We start from the raw sequence: 17,093 nt of genomic DNA, 5'->3' as shown, positions 1-17,093 counted from the left end.
ACTTGGGAAACTGAGGCGGGAGGATTGCTTGAGCCCAGGAATTCGAGGCTACAGTGAGCCGTGATTTTACCCCTGCACTCCAGTTGGAGTGACAGAGCAAGACTGTCTCAAAAATAAATAAACAAATAAAAATAAAACCCAGTTCCAAAAGCTGCTGGTTTGTCAGACTTACCTGAAGTTCACCAGCAATGACAATGGGCTCCAGTTTCCCCTTACTGTTACTCCTTATTTTATTAATATTTTGCTTGAAACTCATCTGTCTTTGGAATGCTTCCTATGCTTGACTGCACCTGAGTCTACTAACGTTGGTGTTTCCTGGTAATCTGTGACCTATTTGTCTGCTGACCTCTTTCCTCCAGGCAGAAGCTAATTCTGTGTTTCTTACGATGCTTCTTGCATGTTCATATTCATTCGTGTTATAAATTAAATTAATAGTATTTCAGATCAGCAAAATAGCTTCCCTTCCCTTCCTCTTCTTTCCCCCTTTTGTCCCTTCTACTCCTTTGCCCTCCTCCCTGAAAATATGATTATTAATTATTGATTTTCTCTGACATAAATCTATATTTGCTTTTGGAAAGTAGAATGAATACTTTTTTACCTATAACCCATATTGAAATATGTCTTTTTAGTATTTGGGAAACACACACTAAACACTTTAGGACAGTTGCTAAGAGATTTTAACAACAGCAGAATGTGATTATGCAACAAGCACTGGATTCTCCCCTCCATATCTTTACAACTATTAAGGTCTATGATTACGGGGCTTGGCATTAGACCAGATGTGAATTCTGTCTCCAATGCTATACAACCTTATTCACCTAACCTCTCTGGGATTTAGCTTCTTTGTCTATAAAAAGTTGATAACATCTATAACAGAAGATGGGAGTTAAATGTGTATAAAGTATATAAGAAACAACCTAACACAGAGTAGATGTAGGGATACTATCTAACGTAAAGAGAAATGTGCATTTCCCCTTCCCTTTAGGAGATTCATTCATTTCTTAGGGGATTTATAATCCAATGGGAAAAGTCAAGATCTACATAAACAAACACTAAACATAATCAAAATGAATTTATTAAGCACGTAGGACTTAAAATGTGTCATGTACTCCACTAAAGGGACTTTGCAAAGATGGTCTTATTTAATCTTTATAACTGGTACTATTATAACTTTATTTATTTATTTATTTATTTATTTATTTATTTATTTATTTATTTATTTTGAGGCAGGGTTTTGCTCTGTCACCCAGGCTAGAGTACAGTGGAACGATCATGGCTAATTTTAGCTTCTACATCCCAGGCTCAAGTGACCCTCCCACGTCAGCCTCCCAAGTATTGGGACCACAGGCGCGCACCACCACGCCTAGCTAATTTTTTTATTTTTTTGTAGAGGCAGAGTCTTGCTATGTTACCCAGGCTGATCTCGAACTCCTGGGCTGAAGAGATCCTTCCACTTTGGCTTCCTAAAGTGCTGGGATTACAGGCATGAACCACCATGCCCAGCCATAACCCCAATTTTAGGATGAGGAAACTGACATCCCTATAGGTCCTGTAGTTAGTAAGGGGTACAGCCCATGCAGTCAGGTACCAGTGTCCATGCTCATAACCAATCACATCATATTGTTCTCACTTATGTCTTGCACAGAGTAGGAACTCAATAAATATTTTCAAATATCTCCTCTAATTTCTTTTTCCAAAGCAAAGAATAATCACCACACATCCCAGAAAAGCATATCTTACCTAATCTCTGATCAAAACAATTGGCTGCTTTGCACAGTCTAAAACTCAGATACAGTTTGGTGCAAAGAAAACAGGGAAAAAGGCTGGGCGCAGTGGCTCATGCCTGTAATCCCAGCACTTTGGGAGGCTGAGGCGGGCAGATCAGGAGGTCAGGAGATCGAGACCATCCTGGCTAACATGGTGAAACTCCATCTCTACTAAAAATACAAAAAATTCGCTAGGCGTGGTGGCAGATGCCTGTAGTCCCAGCTAGTCAGGAGGCTGAGGCAGGAGAATGACGTGAACCCGGGAGGCAGAGCTTGCAGTGAGCCGAGATTGCGCCACTGCACTCCAGCTTGGGGGACAGAGTGAGACTCCATCTCAAAAAAAAAGAAAAGAAAAAAAGAAAACAGGAAACTTGGGTAACTTACTGTTGAAGATCTGGTTTCCCTAAGGCTAGTGACTCTGTAATAATAAACGGTAGAGTATGAATAAATGACATTTTTTATTAATGGTCCTTTTGGACTCCACAATCTCTTTCAGAGAGAATTCATTTAGCAAGTTCCTTTAATATTTGTTTCCTCATTTAATTCTCACAACTACCTTATGAATAAGTATCATTTATAGACCTAATTTATACTGGAGAAGCTGGGGCTCATAAATGTTGAATTTCCCAGGGTCAGCAAAACTGGGAAGTGATAGGACTTGAACTTTGAACTCCACAAAGTTAATGACATTTCTGTCATCCTACTCTTAGAAATGGCAATATCTATAAGGTTGTGCTGGAAATACTCCCTTTTATTAACACTGTGCCCCGGCACCTCACCTGTAGGCTCAGAGTTCCGACTACTTTGTGAACTGAGGTGTGTTGTGATGTGTTGTGATGGAGTATAAATCTATCTTTGGAAACATTTGAAGCCAGGCATGGTGGTGCATGCCTGTAGTCTCAGCTCCTTTGGGGGCTGAGGCAAGAGGATCACTTGAGCCCAGGAGTTTGAGGCTGAAGTGATTGCAGTAAACTATGATCATGCCACTACACTCCAACTAGGGCAACAGAGTGAGACCCCATCTCTAAACAAAACAAAACAAAAAAAAAAAAGAAGAAGAAGGAAAGAAACATTTAGAAATTTGGAAGGGGCAGCTGGGCGTAGTGGCTCACCCCTATAATCCCAGCCCTTTGGGAGGCCAAGGAGGGTGGATCACGAGGTGAGGAGATCAAGACCATCCTGGCTAACACGGTGAAACCCCGTCTCTACCAAAACTACAAAAAATTATCCGGGCGTGGTGGTGGGCTCCTGTAGTCCCAGCTACTCAGTAGGCTGAGGCAGGAGAATGGCGTGAAGCCGGGAGGCAGAGCTTGCAGTGAGCTGAGATTGCGCCACTGCACTCCAGCCTGGGCGACACAGCGAGACTCCGACTCAAAAAAAAGAAAGAAAGAAATTTGGAAGGGCCAGAAGCGGTGGATCACACCTGTAATCCCAGCACTTTGGGAGAGCGAGGCAGGTGGATCATCTGAGGTGAGGAGTTCAAGACCAGCCTGACCAACATGGTGAAACTCCATCTCTACTAAAAATACAAAAATTAGCTGGGCACGGTGGCACATGCATGTAATCCCAGCTACTTGGGAGGCTGAAACAGGAGAATCGCTTGAACCCAGGAGGCAGAGGTTGCGGTGAGCCACGATCATACCATTGCACTCCAGCCTGGACAAGAGTGGAATTACGTTTCAAAAAAAAAAAAAAATTGGAAGCACTCTGTGTTCTCAACCAACAATCAGGGGTGTAACTTTGGCAATAACCATTTCTCTTAGAACATTTAGAGTAAGTCTTCAGGACACCAAGTTAGTAGCTCTGATTTGAGGCTATGATAATGGGCAGAAAACGTTTTGTTCCAGCCAGTCTGTGGCTCTGTCCATCAAAATTAATGATACCAAAACACTTTGAAGATTCAGACTGCTATAAAAAGATGAATTGTAAAAGCCGTGGACCTCAACTGTATTTAATCCTGTTTCAGTATTACTAACATTTCATCCTGCTGGCTAGGTTTTACTATGAGTGCCCCATTAGGACATTCAAGAATGTGGCTAGGAATATGGTTGACACCACTGATGTTGGTGTTCCTTACTGAAACCATTATGGACACTAATTTTTCTTAAAGTAAAGATAAGGTTTCACTATGTTACTCAGGCTGATCTCAAACTCAGGGCCTCAAGCGATTCTCCTGCCTTGACCTCCCAAAATGCTGGGATCATAGGTGTGACTACCATACCTAGCCATGAATTTATGTATTTATTTATTAAGACAGAGTCTCACTCTGTCACCCAGGCTGGAGTGCAATGGCCCGATCTCAGCTCACTGCAACCTCTGCCTTCCTGGTTCAAGTGATTCTAGTGCCTCAGATACCTAAGTAGCTGGGATTACAGGGATGTGCCACCCAACCCAGCTAATTTTTGTATTTTTAGTAGAAACAGGGTTTCACCATGTTGGTCAGACTGGTCTTGAACTGCTGGCCTCAAGTGATCTCTCACCTCAGCCTCCCAAAATTCTGGGATTACAGATGTGAGCCACTGTGCCCAGTCGAATTTATATTTTTAAAGAGAACCTACATGCTATCCAAAAATAAACCCGGAGTGATTCCATCTTAAGGCATATTTTAAATGAGTAAATTATCCAGTTCTAAGATGAAGATCAAGTTTATAGCAAGATGACAAATTGATTCTGAACTCTTATTAATGTAGATATCATCTATTTGGACTTAGAGATAATTTTTACAGGGTTCAGGGTAAGTATATTTTGGCTTAGCAAACCCTTTCTTCTAAATATTACATCATAACATGGGGTTCCTGGATATTTAAGGGATCTGTAGAAGTGGTAAAGGAGGTTTCAGAACGAACGTCAACCTCAAATGGGGCTGTGCAGGCTAAGTCACATGTTAACTTAGGAGCTGTGGCAATCAACTCAGAGTGACAGATTAGCTCTGATGGGCACTCACAGATGTTCCTGACTATGATCGATGATGCAAAGGATAGGGTCTATGTGTATCAAAAAATGTACTTGATGGTGAAATATTTGGAAATAACTTTCCCAGAGTATAAATTAATAAAATTTTAAGACCATAGAGGAACATTTTAAAATACAGTATGGTTTTGGGAGTGATGTCAGCTGGATGGCAGAATAGGAGTTTTTAGTGCCTGTCTCCTTGCAGAAACACTAATTTAAATAGCTATCTACATGCAAAAATACTTTCATAAGAGCTAAGGAATTCAGGTAAGAGATGACAGTATGTAGGTGGAACACAGAAATAAGAAAAGATGCATTAAAGAGGGTAGGAAGGACAGTTTTACATTGCCCACATTATGTCTTCCAAGCCTTCTGAGGGAGGAAGAGGAGGGAACACCCAATTTTACCATGAACCACAGCATCAGGCCCTCCCCAGTGAACCCTTGTGGCTGGCTGGTCCCTGTGGATCCAGACTCTAGGCCGCCCCCTGCACCCCTAGGCTCCAGGCAAGACCCCATATCCCAAAGACCCAAGCTCACTCAGCACCAGGCTGGCCCCCACATACCCAGGCTTTAGGCTGGCACCACCGACCAAGCCTCTAGACCAGCCCCACAGACCCAGGCTTCAGGACTGCCCCAGTGCCATGCCACCAGCCCCCATGGCCCTAGCCACCAGGCTGGCATCTGTGGCCCCAAGCTCCAGCAGACCCAGGCTCTAGAATCACTCCCATGGACCACCCCCATGGACCCAGGACCCAGTTCCAGCTCTGCAGACTCAGGTTCCAGACCTGTCCCAGCACCAGGCAAGCCCTTGTAGACCAGGTCCACCTTGAGAACCCAGACACCAGGCCTGCACTAGCACCAGCACACTCCCCAGCAGACTCAGGCTCAAGACCCATCCCAGGGCCAGTTTAACTCCAATGGACCCGGGCTTCCTGTCAGCCCTTGTGGACACAGGCTGTAGGCCTATTCCTACAGACTCAGGCTCCAGGCCCTCTCCAGCAGGCCCAGTCACCGGGACCACACCAGTGAACCCCAGTGCCAGGCCATCTCCATGGACTCAGGATTAAGAACTCTACCACCCACAGACTCAGGTTCCAGATCCGCCTCTGCAGACCCCAGACACCAGATCAGCCCATCTAAGGACTTCAGAAGTAAGCCTACCCGTGAACTCATCAGATGGTCCTTCCAGAATCACAGAATAATAATCAGGGAAACATGATACCACCAAAGGTAAAAAAATTAAAGCACTAATAACTGACCTTAAAAATTGAGATACACGGCCAGGCACAGTGGCTCATGCCTATAATCCCAGCACTTTGGGAGGCCGAGGCAGGTGGATCACCTGAGGTCAGGAGTTTGAGACCAGGCTGGCCAACATGGTGAAACCCCGTCTCTACTAAAAGTACAGAAATTAGGCAGGCATGGTGGTGGGTGCCTGTAATCCCAGTTGCTTAGGAGGCTGAGGCAGGAGAATTGCTTGAAGCTGGGAGATAGAGTTTGCGGTGAGCCCAGATTGTGCCACTGCACTCCAGCCTGTGTGACAAAAGCGAGATTCCATCTCAAAATATAAAAGTAAAAATAAATAAAAAATAAATTGAGATAACACAAACTTTATGAATTTGTATATCAAAACAATTTGTAATTATTTGAAAATTTGTAAGAGTTCAAAATAATCATCTTAAAGAAGCTCAAGGAGCTATAAGAGAACACAGACAACTAAATGATTATTAGGAAAACAATTCATGAACAAAATGAGTTCAACTAAGGGAGATCTTCACCAAGACACATTATAGTCAAATTCTCAAAACGAAAAGACAGAGGCCAGGCAGGGTAGCTCACATCTGTAATCTCAACACTTTGGGAAGCTGAAGCCTTTATCTCATACCACATACAAAAGGCAACTCAAAACCAGGCCAGGCGCAGTGGTTCACGTCTGTAATCCCAATACTTTGGGAGGCCAAGGCAAGCAGATCATTTGAGGTCAGGAGTTTGAGACCAGCCTGGCCAACATGGTGAAATCTTGTCTCCACTAAAATATAAAGATTAGCTAGATGTAGTGGCGCACACTTGTAATCCCAGCTATTCCAGAGACTGAGGTGGGTGGATCACTTGAGCTCTTGCGGTAGAGTTTGCAGTGAGCCGAGATAGTGCCAGTGCACTCCAGCCTGGGTGACAAAGCGAGACCCTGTCTTAAAAAATAAAATAAAATAGGCTGGGCATGGTGGCTCATGCCTGTAATCCCAGCACTTTGGGAGGCCAAGGCGGGCGGATCACCTGAGGTCGGGAGTTCAAGACTAGCCTGACCAACATGAGGAAACCCCATCTCAACTAAAAATAAAAAAAATTTTAAAAAAATTTGAAAAAACCCTTTTATTAGATAAATACAATTGCATCAAACTATACAGCGCAAATTATACTGCCCACCAAAGAAAATGATCAACAGAGTAAGGAGACAACCTACAGAATGGCAGAAGATATGTTCAAGCCATTTATCTGATAAAAGGCTTTTTTTTGTATTTTTTGTTTGTTTGTTTGTTTGTTTTTCAGATAGAGTAGTCTCATTCTGTCACCCAGGCTGGAAAAAAATTATATATATATATATATGTGTGTGTGTGTGTGTGTGTGTATATAGCCGTTGTAGAAGAAAAGCATGAAATTTCCTAAAAAAAAATTTAAAATAGAGCTACCATATGATTCAGCAATCTCACTTTTGGATATACATCCAAAGGAAATGAAATCAGTATGTCGAAAAGATATCTATACACATGTTCATTGCAGTGTTATTTTCAATAGCCAACATATGGAATCAGCTTAAGTGTCCATCAACAGATGGACAAATAATGAATAAAGAAAATAGGGTATACATAATGGAATATTACTCACTCCTCAAAATGAAGGAAGTCTTGTCATGTTCAAGAACATGGATTAACCTGGAGGACATTATGCTAAGTGAAATAAGTCAGGCACAAAAGGCAAATACTGCATGATCTCATTTTTATGTGGAGTTGAAAAAATTTAAATTCATAGAAGGAGAGAGGAGAGTGCTGGGGGTGAGAGAAGTGGGAAAATGTTCATCAAAGTGAGCAAGGTTTCAGTTAAGCAGGAGGAATAAGTTCTGGATTAATAAGTCCAGCATAATAACTATCGCTAATAATATTGTATCGTGTGCATGAAACTTACTAAAAGAGTATATCTTAAATGTTCTTAGCACCAAAAAAAATTGTAACAATGCAAGACGATAAACACATTCATTAGCTTAATTGTGGCAATCATTTCACAGTGTATATACATATCAAAATAACTTGTATCACATTGTATAATATAAATATACACAATATGTATGTATGTATGTATGTATGTATGTATTTTTGGAGATGGATTCTCACTCTGTTGCCCAGGTTGGAGAACAGTGGTATGATCTCAGCTCACTGCAACCTCTGCCTCCCAGGTTCAAGTGATTCTTGTGCCTCAGCCTCCCGAATAGCTGGGACTACAGGCATATGCCACCACCCTTGGCTAATTTTTTGTGTTTTAGTAGAAATGAGGTTTCACCATGTCAGCCAGGCTGGTCTTGAACTCCTGACCTCAAGTGATCCGCCCACCGCGTGAACCACCATGCCCAGCCTAATATATACAATTTGTATTTGTCAGTTATACCGCCATAAAGAGAAAAAAGAAAAAGTAGCAGTAGGAAAAATAAAATAACATTTTATGTGATTTTATGTATATTATTAAAAATGAGATGGAAATAACTGAAATGGAAAAAACACGGGCCAACCTAAGGTACCCAGAAGGGCAGGCACAGGTTTGGCAGCTGGAGAGGTTATGGTGGATGCGTTGCCGTATTTTCATCAAGGTTATGAAGCCCCTGGTGTGTGGGAAGCTGCTGGGGTGCTGGTGGAAGAGCAAACTCACCTCCTAAGAACTACCTGAACTGCCTAACAGCCCCAGATTATTCTGCATTTGAAATTCTAGAGAGCATTTAACCCAGAGAATAATTAGGGGGAGGAAAATAATCCATTATAATGACTGACATAATGAGAAATGAATTTGCAAGACTGGCTGCTTGACAACCAATTGAATTGCTCCGTATGAAATGATATGAGCTTCCAGCCCCTTTCTCCCATCAAAAATATGACACTACTGCATGGTAAGAATGTGTAAACAATTTTATTGCCCAGTTAAAGCAGCAAGCAGTTAGAATTGAGAATCTGGAACTAATGTCATAGCATGGGTGTAATGCCTAGAAAGTTTACAATGAAAATCTAGTTCATATGATTGAACATTCACAGAAAGAACTTCAGAAGGTAAGATAACATATTCAATAGTTTAACGGGCAGAGAAAGAACATGCAATTCACGCTGGATCTAAATGGAGAGAAATGGAGTCAAATTGGGGATCCCCGGTCAGTAAGAATTACGACATTGAACAGACTATTGTTCAACTAGAAAATGAAATCTGTGTGGCCGGGTGTGGTGGCTCATACCTGTAATCCCAGCACTTTGGGAAGCCAGACTGAGGCAGGTGGATCACGAGGTCAGGAGTTCAAGACCAGTCTGGCCAAGATAGTGAAACCCCGTCTCTACTAAAAATGCAAAAAATTAACCGGGCGAGGTGGTGGTTGCCTGTAATCCCAGCTACTCGGGAGGCTAAGGCAGAGAATTGCTTGAATCTGGGAGGCGCAGGTTGCAGTGAGCCGAGATAGCCCCACTGCGCTCCAGCCTGGGTGACAGCGACAGAGTGACACTCCGTCTCAAAAAAAAAAAAAAAAAGAAAAAGAAAATGAAACCTATCAAATTAAGGAGCAATATGGAGAAGCAAAGAAAACATTCCATGAGACTTCTGAAAAGACAATTTTGTAGGTCGAAGAAAAGTTTGGCTTTCACAGAAGGGATGTGAACTTTCAATGAACTATGAAGGACAACAGCATCTTCCAGAAACCATTGATATTTAAATGTTTAGAAATCACAGACTGTGTGGGTCGGGCTCGGTAGCTCACACCTGTAATCCTAGCACGTTGGGAGGCCGAGGAGGGCGGATCATGAGGTCAGGAGATTGAGACCATCCTGGCGAACACGGTGAAATCCTGTCTCTACTAAAAACACAAAAAAAATTAGCCGGGCTTGGTGGCAGGCGCCTGTAGTCCCAGCTACTAGGGAGGCTGAGGCAGGAGAATGGCTTGAACCTGGGAGGCGGAGGTTGCAATGAGCCAAAATCGCGCCACTGCACTCCAGCCTGGGCTGTCGACAGAGTGAGACTCCATCTCAAAAAAAAAAAAGAAGTCATAGACTGTGTGGATGGTTGCAGTAATTCTATTTGTATATCCTAGCAAAATAAAAATGTCTGCCTTGGTGGTTAAAAAAAAGAAAGAAAGAACTGAAATGTAACAGTGGTTGTTTTTGGTTTGTAGTCTATAGGCAACCAATTTGTTCTTTTTAGTATTTTCCAAATTATATTTAATGTGTGTGTATTAACTTATAATGGGAACTATATATACTTTTTATAGTTAAGAAGTTAAATCATAATTTCTAAGTAAGTATTTTGGAAAACACTAATTTATACACATTATGTATTATTCTTATCTGTTTCATTTAATCAAGAAACTTAACCCCTCTACCTTTCCCTTCTTTCATCTACTTTAAACCTACCTTAGTCATTTAATGCTTTTAGATTAATGGTGAAATGACTCACTGGGGCCCAAGTCTTGATCTGGTCTTGCAATTTTCAGAAAATGTCAAACCTGTCAATTGATTGGGATTCATCTGAGAGGGGATAGACCGAAAGTGTACCCTGTAGACATGGCTACAGAGTATTCTCAAAAAGTAACTTAAGTTTGCTCCAGCACCTAAGGAAATGAGTGAGTCAATTAAACTCTATACTGGACATAGCCAAAAACTATTCTTCCAGAACATAACCTGGAAGCTTTATTTATTAATAATATTTTAAAAATATATTTTTTAAAAAATTAATTTTTGTGGATACATAGTAGATGTATATGTTTATGAGGTACATGAAATGTTTTGAAACAGGTATGTGAGATGAAATAAACACATCATGGAGAATGGGGTACCCATCACTTCAAGCATTTATCATTTGTGTTACAAACAATCCAATTACATTATTTTAGTTATTTTAAAATATACAGTTAAGTTATTATTGATGATAGTCACCCTGTTGTGCTCTCGTATAATAGGTCTTATTCATTCTTTTTATTTATCTATTTTTACCCATTAACCATGCCCACCTAACCCACGCAGCCCCCAGTACCCTTCCCAGCCTCAGGGTAACCATTCTTCTACACTCTATGCCTGTGAGTTCAATTGTTTTCGTTTTTAGATCCCACAAATAAGAGAGAACATGTGATGTTTGCCTTTCTGTGCCCTGAAAGCTTCATTTTTAATAAAAATAAAATATTAGTTTTTCTTTTCCCTTTCAAAAAATTAATACTGTACATGGTCAACATGAAAATTTAGAAAGCAAAACAAAGCTGTAATACAAAGTAACTTTTAAAAGTTACCCTAGAAAAGTTTTTATTTTATTTTTTTATCTTTTGGATACACTTTTAAAATATAGATTCCAAAGTTGTCTTCTTAACCAATTGAATGAAAATATCCAGGGTGGAGCCCAGAAATCTGCATTTGTAAACAGATATGCCAGGTGAACGGGTGGTTCTATCTAGAGAAGACCATGGTTAAAATGTAGTCTACATTGTGCAAAGCACCTACAGAGTGTATCACTAAAGAAAAATTGATTGCATAATGTACACCCAGGTTTTCAATGAATTATCTTGCCCTATAAGATAATTTAGCTTTATATTCCCTTCTTGCTTATTGTCATTTGGACTTTTTACCTTCTTTTTGGATACTTTGGCCTAATACACCTATGGAAGCCATCTAAATAAAAAATTGAGACACATCTGATATAGGATGATAGGATTATTATTACTATTATTTTATTTGGGAAATTGAGGCTTAGGAGGTGAAGTAACTTGCCTGAAGTCACACAAAGTGGTTGGGACCATATTGAGACTAATTCTACTAATTCTGTTCTAAGTATATAAATACTGAAGTTTTAATGGTGGTTTCTCTATAGAGATAAAATAATTATGATCTTAGGATTTGTTAACTTTAAATCATTGTATTATTTTTAGAAAAAATGAACAGCTTTGGTGGTGGAAGTTGTAGTTACTGACTGCACAGACTGCCCACAAAAACCAACCATAAAAGAGAAAATTCTCAGAAATGCTCGATCTTTGCTTAGCATCCAAAGTCTTTCTCCTAGGATTTGTGGTTACCCCATATGCATTGGTATTTATCTGATAATCAGATATTGTGCCTGGGTTGACCTCCCTGTTTCCAGGACTTATTTATTGGATTCATTATCAGTACCTTCAGCAGGGAACACCAAGACAGTGATTGTTAAGCCTGAGGAAGTATTTATGGGTTTTTAAAATTATTATTAGCTGACACCTGGAATTAAACTATCTAAAAAAAAAGACCAACAGGACACTCCAATTAATAGCAGATTCGAAATAAAATAGTAAAAATGCAAAATGATGACCAAAGTTCTGAAATTAGTCATTAGTCTGAAATTGAAGACAGCTGATCTTTAAAGTAAATTTTCATCATTATTCATGAGCTCTCTATACTTGAGATTTTGTGAATTTCTATGAAGTTTGGACTGTCTTGTTCCCAGGATAGAAATAGATCAAAGTGGGAACTCACCCCATGAGGATAGTTTCTGTGTCAGGGAGTGTTTAGTTCTAGATCAAGAGGTTGGAAGTGAAGTGTTGTCTTTCAGATAGGCCGAACCCAAATCAGGAAGAGTCAAAATAGTATAATTAGCAACAGGCAGGGAGAAAGCATAGGATCATTACAGAAGGAATACAGAGGAGGAAGACCTGTGAGACAGAAAGAGGACTAGATGCGAAACACAAGGTGTAACAGAATGTTCATTTTAGCTGGGCTCATTCTACTCATCTTAAAAAACAGTAATAACAAAAAAAGATAACAAAGAAAAACTCTATTTTTCAAGTTTCTCTTGTAGCTACGTTGGGCCATAAGTAAGTAGAAATGATATATGATTCGTACATCTCTCTCTCTCTCTTTTTTTTTTTTTTTTCCTGAGACGGAGTCTCTCTCTGTCACCCAGGTTGGAGTGCAGTGGTGCGATCTCAGCGCACTGCAATCTCCGCCTTCCAGGTTCAAGCAATTCTCCTGCCTCAGCCTCCTGAGTAGCTAGGATTACAGGTGTGCACCACCACACCCAGCTAATATTTGTATTCCATGTGGACCAGTCTGGTCTCGAACTCCTGACCTCATGATCTGTCTGCCTCAGCCTCCCAAAGTGCTGCGATTACAGGCATGAGCCACCACGCCCTGCATATTCTTACATCTCTTTAAAAGGAGGAAGGCTCACCCTTCTTTGTTTCTCCATCCTGCTGTCTATACGATGATAGAATTCCTGGAGTTTCAGCGTCTGTCCTGGAACATAAGGATTAAAGCCACCTGCTAAGGATGTGGACTAGAGAGAAGGGGCCTGGGCCTCTGATAATCTGATAACTTGCTATAACCATCTATCTCAAGACTTCTTTTACATGAGAAATAAATTCTGCATTGTGTAAATCTCTACTATATTGGATTTTTCTGTTATGTGTAGCCAAACTAATCTTGAATAATGTATTTCCAGAACTTATATTCTCTGTGGTGGTGGCAGCTACCTGTTTATATAACCCTTATCACCCCCTAATGTATTATTATTTTTTATGGCCTGTTTCTTCCCACTAGAGTTTTTAAGGGCAGAGACTTTGCTTGGATTTTTGTATCTCCAGCCCCTTGAACAAAGCTCACCATATAGTAGGGATTCAGTAAATATTTGCTAAATGAATGAACGGTGCTTGGAACTGCAGACTGCAGGAGTGGCCACTGCTGATTCAAAACAGTCACATCAGGATGTATAACTTTTGCACCCATTAGTGTATAATGCAACACTGAACTCATCATACTGTCTCATACTTCTATGCCTTTGCATGAACTGTTAATGTTGCCAAGAATGTCTTTTCTCCCTTGCCTACCAGACACACTCGTACATATTTCTGAAGTTTTCCCTTAATCATCACCTTCTCCAGGAGACTATCCCTCAGTCACCACAAGTAGAGTCGATCTTTCTTTATTCAACTCTATATCCAATTCTTAATTGAATTATAGCACTTAGCACACTGCATTACAACTAATTGTTTGTATGTCTGCCTCTTAGACTGGATTCTGGGACCTTAAGGGTAAAGTATATGACTGACTTACCTCTGTGTTCTTAGGACCTGGCCTAATGCCTGGCTAACAGTCAGACTCAGTATATGTTTGCCAAGTTCTTAGTAAGATCACAGATCTGAAGATGTGATTTGAATCTGCTAGTGGGAAATAAAAACTATAAAGACACTTTTGGATTACATGTTTAGTAGGAAACAAAACCCCAACCTGCGTTGCACCAGGAGAAGGACAACCTGGATTCTGGTCCCAATCCTGGAGCTTCCTACCCAGCGACCATAGCCTCTTTGAACATCCGACCCTTCATCTATAAACTGGGATATAATGACCTCACGGGGCTGTTGTGAAGCTCAAGTCAACAACTGTGGACAAAAGCTCTTTTTGTAAACTGTACCATTAGGCAAGAACAAACTTAAAACTGTCCAAGTAGAGCGTTTGTCCTTTTTAAGACAACAATAATCCCCATAAAATTCTCCTCCCAGTTCTCTAGGCACATAGATAAATATGCAGTAGTTTTGGTCTGTTCTCTATTCTTAGATCTTGAAAGAGCCTCTGTGAAGCTGGAACAGCTTTCAAATTTTGAGACCCCTTATCTTGAATCAGTCTTTTTCCCTTTAATATAGCTTGTCATAGGGATTCATATGTTTATTTAGGATTGATATTTACAATAAGGCCTTTCCCTACCCTCTGAAAATTTTACGCCAAACAGTAGCCAAAATCTGATGCCTCTTGTGCTTGAAAATTGGGCTAAATGGCTCCAGCATGTGGAAGGCTCCTCCTCTCAGCCTCTCAAAATTGGGCCTCTTCAGAGTAAGATAAGAAACATAGCCGGCTGTGGTGGTTCACGCCTCTAATCCCAGCACTTTGGGAGGCCAAGGCAGGCAGATCACTTGAGGTCAGGAGTTCGAGACCAGCCTGGCCAATATGGTGAAATCCCGTCTCTACTAAAAATGTGAAAACTAGGCAGGTATGGTGGTGGGTGCCTGTAATCCCAGCTACTTGGGAGGCTGAGGCAGAAGAATCACTTGAACTTGGGAGGCGGAGGTTGCAGAAAGAAAGAAAGAAAGAAAGAAAGAAAGAAAGAAAGAAAGAAAGAAAGAAAGAAAGAAAGAAAGAAAGAAAGAAAGAAAGAAAGAAAGAGAAAGAAAGAAGGAAGGAAAGAGAGAGAGAGAGGGAGGGAGGGAGGAAGGAAGGAAGGAAGGGAGGAAAGGGAGAGAGAGAAAGAAGGGAAGGAAGGAAGAAAGGAAAGAGAAAAGGAGAGAAAGAAAGAAAGAGAGAAAGAAAATAGCATCACACTCATTTTGTTTTGCACTGGTCCTTTGAGTCTCACTATGATTTGCTCTAGTAGGCTAAAGAATTTAGCAACTCAGCCAATGGATTCTGAGTTCTAAGGGACAGTCAGGATTTAGTGGGAAGGGCATATGAAGAGACAGGGGGGAAGATTGCAATGGAAGAAGTGGTTTCTCTTTTTTTCCTTTCTTCTTTTTTTTTTTTTTAGTTGAGATGGAGTCTCACCCTGTCACCAGGCTGGAGTGCAGTGGCATGACCTCAGCTCACTGCAACCTCTGCCTCTAGGGTTTAAGTGATTCCCCTGCCTCAGCCTCCCAGGTAGCTGGGACTACAGGCATGCGCCACCATGCCTGGCTGATTTTTTGTATTTTAGTAGAGACAGGGTTCCACCATGTTGACCAGGATGGTCTCAATCTCCTGACCTCGTGATCTGTCCACCTCAGCCTCCCAGAGTGCTGGGATTACAGGTGTGAGCACCACACCTGACCAGAAGAGGTGCTTTCTAATTGCTACCCTTAGCACTCAGGGATGTTTTCTTGGACCTCGCCCAGAGCTATACTTAGGATCAAATGGAAAGATGGGATCATTAACTCAGCCCTGGAATGCAGTCTAGCAGCACTGATGAAGCAATTGCCACAGTCTGATTCCTCTGGGCAGGCTGCACACAGAGAGTCTGTGTTGTTGTTGGGAGATCATGAGCAATTTGCAAGTTTCTCCAGTGCTCCTACTGCTTCTGTTCTCACGATGGTTGTGCATACCTTTTCCCATTTCGCTTATGGGGCCTGTAATATCCCAAGTTTGCCTTCTGGACTGGGAAGTCTTCCCTTCCAGCACACAGATGGCCCCATCAACACTGGAATAGCTATGGCCTTCAATTTTTCAGACTTCTACTTCTGCTCCATCCAGATTACTACTACCACACATACCACATTTGATCTTACTTCCTCACTTCTTTCCTCCACTAGTGCCCCCACTTGGATTGCTCTTCTCTTGTTCATCTTAAATCATGCTTTCATACCCAGTTCTCAAGTGACATCTCACTTTAGTTTAACTTTTCTCAAACTCCTACTATCTATTATGAAGTAGACATTGCATTAGATTATGGGGCCACAAGGTTAATGATACACAAACACGGTTTCTGACCTCACAGAGTTCACATTCTTGGAGGGAAGAAAGACAAGAAAACAAATGGAATACAATGTGATCAGAGAAATCACCTAGTGGTATGGGAAATACAGATGCCTGGGAGAATTTAGGGCAATTTATATATTTTCTATGAAAACTACCTTGAAATCTTCAATATACCCATTTGTACTTCCCAGGAACTCTTAATATGTTTGAAGTCGCTTAGCTTAGTTCACGTTATTTTTGTGTCTCAACCAGATTTCAGCCCCTTGTATTTAAGAACCATGTTCTTTTATATCCCACCCATTGTAAGTAACATTTCATAATACTTCTCTGGCTTAATAGTTGGTTGCTTGCTTTGGGGTAGAATGGAATCGGAGAAAAAGCTTGGGTTGGGGAACCAGGAAACACTGGGTTCTAATTTTAGCAATGGCATTTGTTAGTGGTAGACTTTGGCAACACTATTAGCCTAAGTCTCAGTTCTTCTTAAAATGGAGATAAGAACATTTTCTTCACAAGTTGTTATGATTTAATTAGATAATTTAAGTAAAGTGCCTGGTTTTAAAGTAAAATTCTCTTTCTTCCTCCTCTATTTTCTGAGAGGACTGTTCAGAAAGTTATATTTCTTTGTGTCTCTCCACAACTAAAGTGGCCATATTTTTACAAATGAAAAATCTGGACACTAGCTTTGAAAA

General features: G+C 40.9%; 1 pseudogene; it reads left to right on the top strand.

The window, feature by feature from the left end:
• The window catches only part of LOC105509641, a 53,888-nt pseudogene that overhangs the window by 20,371 nt on the left and 16,424 nt on the right, over positions 1-17,093 (top strand).

Source organism: Colobus angolensis, unplaced genomic scaffold (assembly GCF_000951035.1).
Source record: "Colobus angolensis palliatus isolate OR3802 unplaced genomic scaffold, Cang.pa_1.0 Scaffold179, whole genome shotgun sequence".
NCBI classification, from domain to species: Eukaryota; Metazoa; Chordata; class Mammalia; order Primates; family Cercopithecidae; genus Colobus; species Colobus angolensis.
The sequence above is the reverse complement of the archived record's forward strand: the minus strand, read 5'-3'. Positions and strand labels throughout refer to the sequence as shown.